Source organism: Ovis canadensis, chromosome 1 (assembly GCF_042477335.2).
Source record: "Ovis canadensis isolate MfBH-ARS-UI-01 breed Bighorn chromosome 1, ARS-UI_OviCan_v2, whole genome shotgun sequence".
NCBI lineage: Eukaryota > Metazoa > Chordata > Mammalia > Artiodactyla > Bovidae > Ovis > Ovis canadensis.
Window position 1 is genome coordinate 272,614,684 of NC_091245.1, and position 14,916 is coordinate 272,629,599.

At 39.9% G+C, this 14,916-nt stretch overlaps 1 long non-coding RNA gene across 1 annotated transcript; it reads right to left on the reverse strand.

Moving 5' to 3' along the window:
* Positions 1-9,223: 9,223 nt before the first annotated feature.
* Positions 9,224-13,964, reverse strand: LOC138427978 (uncharacterized). The gene is made up of 3 exons (XR_011252238.1): positions 13,425-13,964; positions 11,239-12,482; positions 9,224-10,433 (listed from the first exon to the last, which is right to left on the reverse strand). It is a non-coding gene; the product is annotated as an uncharacterized lncRNA (long non-coding RNA).
* Between the last annotated feature and the right edge of the window lie 952 nt (positions 13,965-14,916).

The following is a 14,916-nucleotide window of genomic DNA, read 5'->3' on the forward strand; positions in this document are numbered from 1 at the left end:
CCACTCAATGCCGCTTCCCGTACGTCATCCCTGAGAGCTCAGCTGGTAAAGAATCCACCTGCAATGCAGGAGACCCTGGTTTAATTCCTGGGTCGAGAAGATCCCCTGGAGGAGGGAAAGGCTACCCACTCCCGTATTCTGGCCTATACAGTCCATAGGGCCACAAAGAGTGGAAGACGACTGAGCAACTTTCCCTCTTCTTCCTTAGGATACCTGATGTGGAGTTCTCCAAGCACCATCTGGGTCTGGACTGCGTGCTGCTCAGGGTTCCCGTCCTACAGTTTACTGACTTTCCTCCACCACCGCCCTGCGAATTCCTACACCATCTCGCGCGTGTTGCATCCCAGATTTTCTGGATTCCATGTTTTCTTTGCTTCCTTATCTGATAGCTATCTGTGTTTTGTTGAGCAGTTGAATTCCATTCCAACTCCTGACCCTTTGTTTGTGACCTTTTTCTCTCTAAAAATTCTTGGGATATTTCTTTCCCTCTGACGTCCTGACTTTGCGCCGCGGTGCTCTTTGATGTTGGTCTTTTTCTATTCATCACGCCTGGCACTCAGTGGAATTTTTCACTTGAAGACTTGAGTTCTTCACTTCTGGGAGACTTTATTGAACTATTTCTTCATTAATTTCCTTCTTTTCATTTTCTCTGGTCTGTCTTTCTGGGACTCCTGTCACCCAGATTGGAGCTTCCACATTGAGCTTCTAATTTTGTTACTTTTTTCTTCTGTGGAACATATTCTTTTTGCTCTACTTTGAGAGAGATCTCTTTCAACTATTTTACTGTTTTTTTCTTTTTTGCTATAATATATATCGAGAGCTATCATATTTTTAGTTTTCAGGGGCTCATTTTTTTTCTCTAATTTGTTCCATTTTGAGCATACTATTCTTGTTTCATGGCTGCAGTATTTCTCTTATTTTTCTGATGATATATTTTTAATTAAATTTTTTAAATTAAAAATTTTTTTGTTGAAGTATGGTTGATTTGCAATATGGGCTTTCCTGGTGCTCAGATGTTAAAGAATCCTCCTGCAATGTGGGAGACCTGGGTTTGACCCCTGGGTTAGGAAGACTCCCTCGAGGAGGGCATGGCAACCCACTCCAGTATTCTTGCCTGGAGTATCCTATGGACAGAGGAGCCTGATGGGCTACGTCCATGGTGTGCAGAGTCAGACACAACTGAGCAACTAACACTTTCACTTTCACTATGATTTACAATGTATAGTTTTTCCTTTGCTGTATAATACATCACTTTCACTTATTTATTTTACCCGGAATAGTTTGTATCTGTTAATCCTCTGTCTTACCCCTGCCTGCTTCTCTCTCCCTGCTAGAAACCAGCAGTTTGTCCTCTGAATCTGTGAGTCTGTTTCTATTTGTTATATTGTTTATATTTCACACGAGTGAAAACAAGAGTATTTGTTGTTTCTGACTTAGTTCACTTAGGGTAACACCCTCTATGTCCATCCACATTGTTGCAAATGGCAGAATGTCATTCTTTATGACTAGGATATATTCCACTGAGTATACACACCGCACCTTCTTTACGCATTCGTCGGTGGATGGACGCGCAGGCTGACGCCATATGTTGTCTATTACCGATAATGCTGCTATGAACCCTGGGCTGCACATATCTTCTCAAATTAATGTTTTCATTTTCGTCAGATATATACCCAGGAGTGGGTTTGCTGGGTCATATGGTATTTCTATTTTTAGTTTTTTGAGGAACCGCCATACTCTTTTCCATAGTAACTGCATCAATTTACATTCCCACCATCAGTGTACTAGGCTTCCCTTTTCTATCCATCCTCAACAAATTTGTGGTTTGCAGACTTTTTGATGACAGCCATTTTGACAGGGGTGAGGTGATAGCTCACTGTGGTTTTGGTTCGCATTTCTCTGATGATTTAGCAGTGTTGATCATCTTTCCACGTGCTGGTTGGCAATCTGTATATTTGCTTTGGAAAAATGTCCATTCAGGTCTTCTGCCTATTTTTAATTGAGTTGTTTGGGGAGTTTTTGATATTGAGTTGTACGAGTTGTTTATATATATTGGATATTAACTCCTTATCAATTATATCACTTGCAAATATGTTCTCTCTTTCAGTAAGTTTTCTTTTTGTTTTGTCTACAGTTCCTTTTGCTGTGTGAAAGCTTTTACATTTCATTCAGGTCTCATTTGTTTCTTTTGCCTTAGGAGAAGATCAAAAAATATTGCTTTGATTTATGCCAAAGAGTACTCTGCCCTTGTTCTCATCTAGAAATGTTATCATCTTAGGGTTTGTATTTAGCTCTTTAATTGATTTTGAGTTTACTTTTGTATCTGGCGTGAAAAAATGTTCTAATTTCATTCAATCATTTACATGTAACTTTCCAAGCACCACTTATTGAAGAGACTGTCTTTTCTCCATTGTATGTTTCTGCCTTTTTTACTGTGCATTAATTGACCACAAGTGGGTTTATTTCGGGGCTCTCAACCTTGTTGCATTGATCTATATCTTTGTTTTTGTGCCAATATCGTACTGTTTTTATTAATTTTTCTTTGCAGTATAGTCTGAACTCAGGGAGGGTGATACACTCTGCTTTGTTTTTTTCCTTAAGATTGCTTTGGCAGGGTGGGAAGAAGTAAATTAGGAGTTTGGGATTAATAAATACATACTAATGTGTATAAAATAGACCTACTAAATAGCACAGGGAATTATACTCTATTTTGTAATAACCTATAAGGGAAAATAATCTGAAAAAAATATATATGTATGAATAACTGAATCACTTTGCTGTGCAACTGAAACTAACACAACATTTTAAATCAACTATGGGGACAACAGAGGATGAGATGGTTGGATGACATCACTGACTCAATGGACATGAGTTTGAGCAAGCTCCGCAAGTTGGTGATGGACAGGGAAGCCTGGCATGCTGCAGTCCATGGGGTTGCAAAGAACGACTGAACTGAACTGATACATCATTAAACTGAGTGACTGAACTGAACTGATACATCGTTAAAAATAAATTAATCACAAAAAGATTACTCTGGCAATTTGGGGTCTTTTGTGACTCCATATAAATTGTAGGATTATTTGTTCTAGTTCTGGGAAAAATCTCATCAGTGTTTTGACAGAATTTGCATTAAATATGCATGTTGCTTTGCATATTATGAACATTTTAACAATATTAATTCATTCAATCCATGAACATGGAATATCTTTTCAGTTCTTTGAATCACCTTCAGTTTCTTTCATCACTGTTTTTAGTTTTCAGAATATAGGTCCTCCTTCTCCTTGTTATGTTTATTGCCAGGAATTTTATTCTTTTTGGTGCAATTTTAAACCAAACTGTTTTCTTTGTGATAGTTCATTACTAGTTTTAGAAAAGCACCATGCTTATCTTTACTAATAAAGCATCCTGCAACTTTACTGAATTCATTTATTAATTCTAATAGGTTTTTTGGTGGAGACTTTTGGGTTTACTCTATATAGTATCACGTCATCTGCAAATAGTGACAATTTTGCTTCTTACCTTCTAATTTGGATGCATTTTATTTTTCTTTTCTGATTCTTACCACTAGGACTTCCAATACTATGTCGAATAAAAGTGGCAAGAGTATGCATCCTTGTCTTATTTCTCGTTTTATTATTATTTTTTTTTCCTTTTAGGCTGCACCACATGGTATGCAGTATCTTAGTTCCCTGGCCAAGGATTGAACCCCACACAATCTTAAAAAGTATTGCAGTGAAAACTGCGGTGAAAGCTCAGAGTCTTAACCACAGAACCACCAGGGAAGTCCTTGTCCCTCATTTTAGAGGAAAGAAACTCAGCTTTTCGACACTGAGTATCATGTTAGCTATGGATTTGTCACAAATGGCCTTTATTATGTTGAAATATATTCCCTCTATACCAATTTCGATGAGAGTTTTTATTATGAATGGATGTTGAGTTTTGTCGAATGCCTTTTCTGCATCTGCTAAGGTAGCCAGTGGTTCTTATCCTTCTTTTTGTTAATGTGGTGTGGCACATGGACTGATTTGTGTATATTGAACCATCCTGTGATGCTGGAATAAATTCAACTCGATTATGGTGTATAATTCTTTTTATGTATTGTTGAATTTGCTTTGCAAGCATTTTGTTGAGAATTTTTGCATCTATATTTATCAGAAATATTGGCTTGTAATTTTCTGGTTTTTGTAGTCTTTGGCTTTGTCATTTAAGACTGCTGCTGCTGCTAAGTCACTTCAGTCGTGTCCGACTCTCTGCAACCCCATAGACGGCAGCCCACCAGGTTCCCCCATCCCTGGGATTCTCCAGGCAAGAATACTGGAGTGGGTTGCCATTTCCTTCTCCAATGCATGAAAGTGAAAAGTGAAAGTGAAGTCGCTCAGTCGTGTCCGACTCTTAGCGACCCCACGGACTGCAGTCCACCAGGCTCCTCCATCCATGGGATTTTCTAGGCAAGAGTACTGGAGTGGGGTGCCATTGCCTTCTCTGCATTTAAGACTACTGTTTCCTTATTCATTTTCTGTCTGGATGACCTTTTCACTGATGGGGTGTTAAACTCTTCTATTTTTATTGTACTATTATCAGTTTCTCCTTTCATGTCTCTTAATATTTGCTTTATATATCTAAGTGTTCCTGATGTATTAGGTCCACATATGTTAACGAGTGTTACATCCTCTTGAATCGATCCCTTTATCAATATCTAATGCTCTTGTTTGTCTTATATTATAGACTTTGTTTTTAAGTCTACTTGGTCTGATATGAGTATTACTGCTCCAGATTTCTTATCATCTCTATTTGCATAAAGTGCCTTTTTCCATCCCCTCACTTTCACTCTGTGTGTATCTTTAGCTCTAAAGCGAGTCTCTTGTCAGCAGTGTATAGATGGGTCTTATTTTGATTCCATTAGCCATTAGATATCTTTTGACTGGAGCATTTAGTTCATTGACATTTATGGTAGTTATTGACAGGGATGTGCTTATAAACATATTGTTGTTTCCCGGTTGCATTTTGTAGTTCTCCGTTCTTTCCTCCTTTTAATTTGCTCCTCTGGGATGTTGTGACTTTCTTAGCGGCATGCTTGTGTTCCTCTCTCTCCAGTTTTTATGTATCCATTGTGGATTTTCGTTTGTCTTTGAAGATCAGAAATCTTAGAGATTACGTCCTCGTGTTAGTCCTTTTCAGTGAGATTTTTCCTGGAACAGAATATTTCCTTAGAATCTACAGACTGAAGTTCTCTTTTATTTTTGGAGAGTTGTCTTGAATTAGATCTCTAAATACTTTTTAAGACTCACTCCTCCCTGGGTTTTTTAAAAAATCTTTTCCTAATGGTATGAAGATTATGCACGTTGGATCGTCTCTGTCTTCCATATGTGAAACATATTCTCTCTAATCCTTTTAAAATAATTATTTATTTCTCTTTTCTGCTATTCTCTTTCCTCTTCTCTATATGATTCATTATATTTTTCACAGTGTTCATTCTCCTTTATGTAGCTTTCAGCTGAGGCTTCATTTCTGGAATTACTTTTTAAATTTGTTTTCTAAGTTTTTACTTCTTTAACTTGTCCTGGCATGTCCCTGAGCTCTTATATCTCTATCTGTACTTTGTGTTGTAGAGGGAACAGCCTGATTAGGCTTTTGTAATTCAGTTTTATCTGTTTTCAGAATAAACTTCATCTACAGTGTCACAACATTCTTCTGCTGCATCCCAATAGTTTTCTATTTAACGTTTCTTATTTACTATTTTCTTCTTTTCATCATGTACTTATGGCAAGATAATTACATAGATTCTGTTTTAGCTCATTTCTAAATTATGAATTAAGTAAATAAACAGAGGGTTTTGATGACAAGCGAATTTCAGTAAGCTCAGATGGAGGAGGGGCCAGAGTTCTGTTCCTGAATATTAGATGACGTGTCCTGAGTACACTCTTTCAGTCTTTACTTCTCCAAAGCATCAAAGATCAGCTCTGCATTGCTGTTCACCACACCGAGGCTCTCTGCTCCACATCCTCACCAACAAAATGCCTCCTACAAATATGATTTTTGCATGTGATTCTTCATTCAGGACCATATTTCTTGCTTATAAAGACCCTGTGTCCACTTAAACTTTTAAAATCAGGGAAGGATGACATGGAAAAAATAACAGAGGGAATATAAAGAATAATACATTTCTTTGATTTATCCAAAAGAAATCAGTAAAAGGAAAAAAGGGAACAAAGGGACAAGGAACAGGAGACATAAGTAGCAAACAAATAGCAGACGGAGGCACAGATTCAGTCACCTCACATTAAATTGTTGCTGTCGCTCAGTCGCTAAGCAGTGTTCAACACTTTGCAGCCCCATGGACTGTAGGATGCCAGGCTCCTCTGTCCATGGGAATTTTCAGGCAAGAATACTGGAATGGGTTGCCATTTCCTTCTCCAGAGGACCTTCCTTGACCAAGAATGGAATTCATGTCTCCTGCGTTGGCAGGAGCCACCAGAGGAGCCCATTAAGTTAAAATAAAATGGATCAAATTATGATTCAATGGCAAAGACTGTCAGGCTCAGTTATATGCTATTTCACAGAGTTACACTTTAAATATAAATTTAGACTGAAAGTGTGAAGATGGAAAATTACATACTATGTCAACATTAGCTAAATAAGGTTGTTGTGGCAAATTAATATCACACAAAAGAAGATAAGGCAAGAAGAAGTTCCACTGGTGATGAAGAGGGACATTTCATGATATACAAGGGTGAAGTCAATAGGAGGACAAAATAATCACAAACATATCTGTGTCTAATAACAACTTCTACATAAAAAGCAAAATTTAACAAAAATTAAAGAGAAACAAACAAATCCACAATCAAAATAAAGACAAATCCACAATCACCTTTCTCAATAACTAATATAAACAGGCCAAGTAACCAGTAAGAACACAGAAAATTTCAACAGCATTGAACAGTCAAGTTGACCCAATTGACGTTTATAAAACACTTCACCCAACAACTATACAATAGACACTATTTTCAAGTGCACATGAAATATTCACCAAAATAAACTATACACTGAGTCATAAGCCAAGTCTTAAAAAATTTCAAAGGATTGAAATCTCATTGAGAATGTTCTCTAATTACAGTGGAATGAAAGTTGAAATCAGTAACAAAAGCTAACTAGTTATTTGTGAATATTAAGCCGCACATTTCTAAATAACCCATGTGTTAAAGAAAAACAATGGATTAGAATGATCTTGACTTGAAATAATAATTAAAATATAACCTATCAGCATTGTGGGGTATAGTCAGAGCATTTCTTAACAAGGCAATTTATTGTTCTAATGCATAAGCTAGAAGATAAGTTGAAAGTTAATTATCTAAACTTCTATCTGAAAAAACTTAGAAAAATAAGACCAAATTTAACCCAAAGAAATTAGCAGAAAAGAACTACTTTAAATAAGGCAAAAAATCAATGAAATGGAAAAGCAGAATGACAATAGAAAAGAATCCAGATGACAAGTTGCTCTCCAGAAAAGATTTTTTAAAATAATATATCATTTATAAGATTGATGAGTAAAAATGAGTGAAAACACAAGTATCAATGCCAGTCATGAAAACTAAGATATCACCACAGATCCTACAGATATGGAAAGGATAATAGGAAGAAATTAAGAACAATTTTATGTCAAGAAATTTGATAGCTTAGATAAAATGGAGAAATTTTTTTGAAAAAATAAGTTTATCAAAGGTTCATATAAAGAATATAATATCTGAATATTGTCATATCTTTAAGAAATAGAATCTGTCATTAAAAAAAGGTCACTTTACAAAAACTTCAGTCTCAATTGACTTCACTGGTAAATTCTTTCAAAAATGTCATGAAGAAAAGGTACGAATCTTATACAACTGTTTCACAGGAAGGATAAAAGGAGGATATTTCTTCACTCATTTTATGAGGCCAGCACAACTTAGAAAACAGAACCTGATGAAGACATTATAAGAAAGATACAGACCAATATCTCTGGTAAACACAAAATTCTAAAAAAATTAGCTATAGTTAACAGAAAATCACTAGCAAAATAAAGGACTAAAACTGTATGATCAATCTCAATAAATTCAGAAAAGTCACTCAGTGAAATTCAATACCTGTTCATGACAAAAACACTCAGTAAAGCAGGAATAGAAGGGAACTCCCTCCATTTGATAAAGTATCTGAAAAGCTTACAGCTAATACATGAAATTCTGAACTGTGAAATATTGACTGCTTTTCCCTCTAGGAATAGACAAGACAAAAATGTTTGCTATTACTACTTATTGTCAACATTATATTGGAGGTTCAGCTATGTACAGTCATGGGAAAAAAAGAAATAAAAAGCACATTGTTTGAAAATTAAAGAAGTAAAAGTGTTGTTTATGGACAAGATGTAAAGGAATTTGCAATCTATTACGGAGAAGGCAATGGCAACCCACTCCAGTACTCTTGCCTGGGAAATCCCATGGACAGAGGAGCCTGGTAGGCTACAGTCCATGGGGTCACTAAGAGTTGGACATGACTGAGCGACTTCACTTTCACTTTTCACTTTCATGCATTGGAGAAGGAAATGGCAACCCACTCCAGTGTTCTTGCCTGGAGAATCCCAGGGACGGGGGAGCCTGGTGGGCTGCCATCTATGGGGTCACACAGAGGTGGACATGACTGATGTGACTTAGCAGCAGCAGCAATCTATTAAAACTAATCAGGACTTCCCTGGTGGTCCAGTGATTAAGACTGCAGGCTCCCAGTGCAGGGAGCCAGGGTTTGATCCCTGGTCGGGGAACAAGATCCTATGTGCTGCAACTAAGACGAAAGATTGTACAGGCAGCAACTAAGACCCGACTTAGCCAAATACATAAAAAATAATAAACACATATTAAAAATCTAATCTATCAGTGAGTTAGGCAAAACTCTAGGATTCATGGTCAATATACAAAAATCAATTCTTCCTGTATATTTGCCACAAATATTGGAAAATGAAATGGTCGAGTTAGAAAACAGCTTTGAGGAACCCCTCCAACATAATTGAGGACATTCATTTGTCCTTTTTCCTTGCTAAAGCCTACATGGATCCTGGTGTAAGTAACAAGAAAGATATTCTAGGAAAAATTTCTGTGTAAATGTAAAGTGATAGTGTAGGTAATAGTATCACTGTAGAATGTTTTAGAGGAGAGAGTGTTACACAGGAAGTCCAAGCAAACCCGAACCACAGGCAATGTATGTTATTACCTTCAGGGTATCCTTTACTTAAACCAGATAATTATTCACAGGCTCAGAAGCCTCTGGGACAAGAAGCCATGGCTATAAGCCAAGAAAGAAAAAATTGGATATCTCCTTAATACCCACTTAAGAGAAGAAAAGCAATTAGAGAGCAGATCATTTAAGTAAAGAAAGAGAGGGAAACACCATCAAGTAGGTATCCAGCCAGTTATTCAACAGGATGAGAGTACCAAATCATCACGCAACAAATCCTGTCTCTTGCTCACCCCAAAGTCTCAGCAATCGGCTCACTGCATTTTCAGCAGTAAACGATTAGAGCAGTGTCTCAATCTAGGCTTCCCACCTCTGCCCTTCTTCAGTTCAGTTCAGTCACTCAGTCGTGTCTGACTCTTTGCGACCCCAATGGACTGCAGCATGCCAGGCCTCCCTGTCCATCACCAAGTCCCGGAGTTTACTCAAACTCATGCCCACTGAGTCAGTGATGCCATCCAACCACCTTATCCTCTATTGTCCCTTCTCCTCCTGCCTTCAACCTTTTCCAGCATCAGGATCTTTTCAAATGAGTCAGCTCTTCGCATTAGGTGGCCAAAGTATTGGAGTTTCAACTTCAACATCAGTCCTTCCAATGACTATTCAGGACTGATTTCCTTTAGCATGGACTGGTTGGATTTCCTTGCCCTTCTTACAGATGAGAAAATGGCATCCTAGAGGAGTTGTGAGATTTGCCCCAAGTTGACCCACTTAGCTGCAGAATCAGGAGAAAGGCAGACCACTTGATACCTAGTCCAGGGCTCTGTCCATCTCTCCTGCCTTCCTTCTATCAGGTTCTGAGAGAGAACTTACAAGTATTTGCAGCAACTTGAAGGAATTAACAGCAGCGCTAAAAGTGTCCTCAGATCACCACCAGTCTTGAACCTGGAGGCTCCCGTGTAGGTGAGGAAGGACTTTTCTTCTACCTTCTTAGGTTCGATAGCTGGGTCTGTGAAACAAATTGACAGCAGGCAGATTGGACAAAGAAAAAAAAAAGCATTAGAGAAATGCCAGCTCCACCATGTTGTATTAAGTTCATGAAATGCCAGGATATATTTAAGTAGGATGCTGCTGTGTCTGACTCTTCGCGAACTTCCATCGTATCCAAGATATCATAACATCTTATTAGAGTATGTTTTCTGATCACTGGATCTCCAAAGGGACTGGAATTATTTGCCCTGGAGAGAGAAAAGCAAGTGTGATATACTTATTCACAACTATTAAAGGGTTTTTTGTTTGTTTGTTTCTCAAACAGGTCTAGACAGTGAGTGGTCAAACATGACTCAATGGAACAAAACCCAGAGGTCTCAACTTGTCAAACCAGGACTCACCTTCTTCCTTAACAGGCTCTCTTACCTTTTATGGAAGCAGCCACCCTTTTCCACAAGTTGAATTATAAGTTACCCACAGTAAAGGGCATTACCAGTGACTGACTCTGCATGCATTTGAGTGTCTGTTCTGTGTCAGCTGCCCTGATCAGGGCCGGGGATACAAAGATGAATTCAGATTGAGTTCCAATCCTTACAGTCTAAGATCGGTGGACCAGTTTACTGAGTATTCACTTTTTTTGTGTGATGCCCACCACACATAATAGTAAAATGAATACGTGTGTGCACCTTTTTTGCTCTCAACCTGCCTGCTGTCTGTTTAAGTCACAGACTCAGCTATTGAACCTAGGAAGGTGGAGGGAAAGTCCCTCCTCCCCTCCAGGGAAGCCTCCAGGTTCAAGACGATGGGTAATCGGAGACCACCTTTCAGGCCCATGGTGTTAATTCCAAGTTGCTGCAGACACTTTGTTCTCTCTCAGAATCTGACAGAAGGAAGGCAGGAGAGATGGAAAGCCCTGGACTAGGTATCAGGGGGCCTGTCTGTCTCCCAACTCTGCAGTTAAGTGGGTCAACTTGGGGCAAATCTCATAGCCCCTCTAGGCTGCCTTTTTCTCGTCTGGGAGAAGGATGGAGGTGGGAGCACAGATTCACTCACCCCTCCATTTCTTTACTGCTGAAAACCTCATGAGCCAGTTCCTGAAACTTTGGAGTGAGCAAGAGACAGCATTTGTCGCCTGATGATTTTGCCACTGTCCTGTTGAATAACAACTGGGTGAGCACTGACTTGATGGTGTTTCCCCCGCTTCCTTCACTTACATGATCTACTCTAACTGCATTTCCTCTCTGAAATGGGAATTAAGGAAATGTCCACTTTATTCTTTCTTGTTCTTGGAGCTGGTGTCTATCAGAGACCTGCCGCCCCCCTCCCAGCTCAGTCAACAGCTTGGACAGAACTGGAAGTACAGTGAGTATCTGTTGGAATATGGATTAGAAATCCAGCCGTAGGACACAGGTGAAGGAAATTTTAATGAGAAAGGAGTATATGAGAATAGTCCTCAAGAACTCAGGGATGTAAAGAAGGAAACAAACACTTGTTGGAGGTCTGCCAGGCTCCTGGTATTCTGGTCTTCCTGCTACACACTTATCTCTGAAATGATGTGTGGTAAGAAGCCTACTTTATGATATTCCCAAGATTTAGAACCTGGGCCATTAGGTTAAAAACTGTAGGGATGTAGGGTCTGTTTTTTTCCCCTCCTACTTACCAGTAATTCATTCTAGAAAATTTGAAAAAAAGGTACAAACAAGAGGAATATCACATACCATTGTTCCACCCTGTGACAAATATTACAAAAATTTATTTTAACATATAAAGTTTTAATTACAAGACTTAAATCATACTAAATCTACTGCTTTATCTCTTCTTTTATCTTGCATCCTATCTTGACGTGATTCGTTGCGTGGTTTAGTTGAGCCTCCACTGCTGGATAGTTAGGTGTTTCCAACATTTCAACTTACGGATGACCTTGAGGGGAGTCACTCAAAGGGTGGCGGGTTGACCGGGGCAAGCGTTGAAAGAGAAGGAGACATTTAGCCTGAGAAAGACTAGATTCCGGTGGGAAAATCATAGCTTTCCCCCACTATTTGAAGGTTGGTATTTTGAGGAAACATGGTCTGTGTAGTCCCGAAAGGTACAATTTAGAAAGAGTGGGTGGAAAGTGTGGGGCAATCAATTCATGGTGTGTACAGTTCAGGGAAGTTGAAGGCAGGAGGAGAAGGGGACGACAGAGGATGAGATGGTTGGATGGCATCACTGACTCAATGGACAAGAGTTTGAGCAATCTCTGGGAGATGGTGAAGGACAGGGAAGCCCGGCATGATGCCTTGATGTAGTCCGTGGAGCTGCAAAGAGTCAGACACAAATGGGTGACTGAACAACAACAATGTTTCAGGAGGTAATATGTTTCCAGCTCATAAATACGTTTTAACATAGGCTAAAAATCACTTATGTTTACAGCAAGAGGACCTGAGAGTTTTGAAAACACAGAAGTAACTTAATATTTTTTGAAAGGGACATCTTAGAAAAAGCTTAAAAAACAAACATTTGCAGGAAAATCTCTTCTAATTTATTATTATTTATATCAGGGCCAATATTTATATAATGACTTATAGTTCACAAAGTATTAGAAAGAATCCCCCTAAAGAAATGAGAGAACAGGGAATTCCCTGGAGGTCCAGTTAGGTTAGGACTCTGGGCTTCCACTGCAGGGGGCACAAGTTCAATCCCTGGTCGGGGAACTAAGACCCCACATGCACGGTGTGGCCAAAATAAATAAAGAAAATGAAAGAACAAGTTAAGAGAGGTTAAGTAAACCACCCAAGTCCTATCTCTGGGAGGTAGTGGAAATGCCCCTGTTCACTGTCTCTGCAATCACTCTCTTTCCTTGTTGCTATTGTTACTGTATTAAGGCCACCAGTCCCTTCTTGAAAATCCAGACTCACAGGACTTTGCCTGTGCCGTGCTTCACTGCAAGAAAATGAAAATATCCCCAGTGACTAATGTGAACAGAATGTCACTGTGTAGCTAACAGGGAAGGTGTCCTGGGCGTCCTTTCAACTCCACGGCAGCGACCTCACGATCAGGGTGTGACGGGCAGGTGAGGGTGCCTCTCACATCCTAGGACTGATTCTGGGGTCTCTGGGGCCTTCTGCTCGGGACAGGCCCCCATCCCTGGCAGTCAGAATGAATGTACCTGCCAAGTTAGCCTTCTGTCTCATATACACCTGCAACCCTGTCAGCTCAGACCTCTGGAATGCTGGCCTTGGAGCCTCCACTCTACTTACCTAGCTGGAAAGCACATAGTCCAGGAATTGAGTCCTGTGTCTAGTGCCCACCATGAATCTTTGCCTTCTTCTCAAGCCTCTCGGGCTGGGCGACCTGGAACGAACTGTCGGTTCCCTTTTGGCTCCAGGAGAGGCCCAGCCACATCTTCTGGGGAGCAAACTCCCCATTGCACTCACTCCCAGGGGCCCTGCCCACCTGGTCTTTCTCACAAAGAGAGTCAGAAGTCCCTCGATGCTGAGCCACTTTTCTGAACACTCTCATTCGGGGCTCGGGGAGCCCCTTCACCGCTGGGTTTCTGACTCTCCCGCTCAGACCCTCTCCCAGACTGCAGGAAGCCTGCGTCCACCGTCCACCGTGGGAGGGACAGGAAGGCCGGAAGCAGATGGCCACCAGCCCAGAGTGAAGTGGATCCCTCCTGCCTTTAACCGTTTCCTGGTTCCAGCTGCTTGCCTGCCTGAACCAGCTCTTGCTGTTTCGCAATTCCATGGTGACTCCATTCTTACAAAAGCACTGACTTGGCTCCGGGTATATGCTAAGCACTGGGGGGTGAGAAAAAAAAAAGATAAGTGAGCTAGGTCTCTGCCCTTAAAGGACCACCTTTCCTCCTGGCAGATGGAAAAGGAAACCTACAAGGAAAGTGCAAGAAGAGAAACGATTTGATGCCAGGAGGAGACCTTCCGGGGGGAGAATGGTGTTCTGGGGAAGCTTCTGGCAAGGAGGCCTGAGAGATCAGCTCGTGAAAGGACTAGGTGACAGACTTAGAAGCAGTGAGAGTCCTTTAGGCTTTTGACAGTGATAGGAACTTGAATTCGAGAAACTGTCCTCTATAGGCCCGAGAAAGAGGGTGAAGGAGGAACAAGCCCAGAAGCTGGGAGGGGCTTTTAGTCTTTATTTCATTCTTTTCTGTTCTGTTTGAATTTTCAAACCATATGCTTGAATTGTTTTTATTTATTTATTTAAAAGTTTTTATTTATTTGGCTGCGCTGGGTCTTAGTTGTGGCACGCCAGATCTTCCATCTTTGTTGCAGCATATAGGTCTTTTAGTGGCGGCATGCAGGATTAAGTTCGCTGACCAGGAATCGAACCTGGGCCCCCTGCATGGGGAGTATGGAATCTTAGAGACTGGACCAGCAGGGAAGTCTCTTGGATTGTTTTTATTTTTAAAATTAACAGTCATTATAATGGGATTAGTGGCTCCTTCTGTCTTATTCTTTACACACTTCGTGTTATAGATTTAAAAAGGAAACATAATAAATAGTTTTTGCTTTTAAAACTCTGAAGATGCTTTCAGATGAGGGAAAGGACAGGCATGTTTGTGGCCCGTCACGAATATTTTTAGTGTTTGACCATACCCTTAAGCTGCTAACAGCACAAGCAGGTAGAAGGCTATTATTTTTGCATTTGGAATATAGAAGCTAAATATTTTGTCTGATGAACATGCCCTAATTTATAGTTTCTCATACTGGAGGTACTTGGGGTGAACTGTGGACT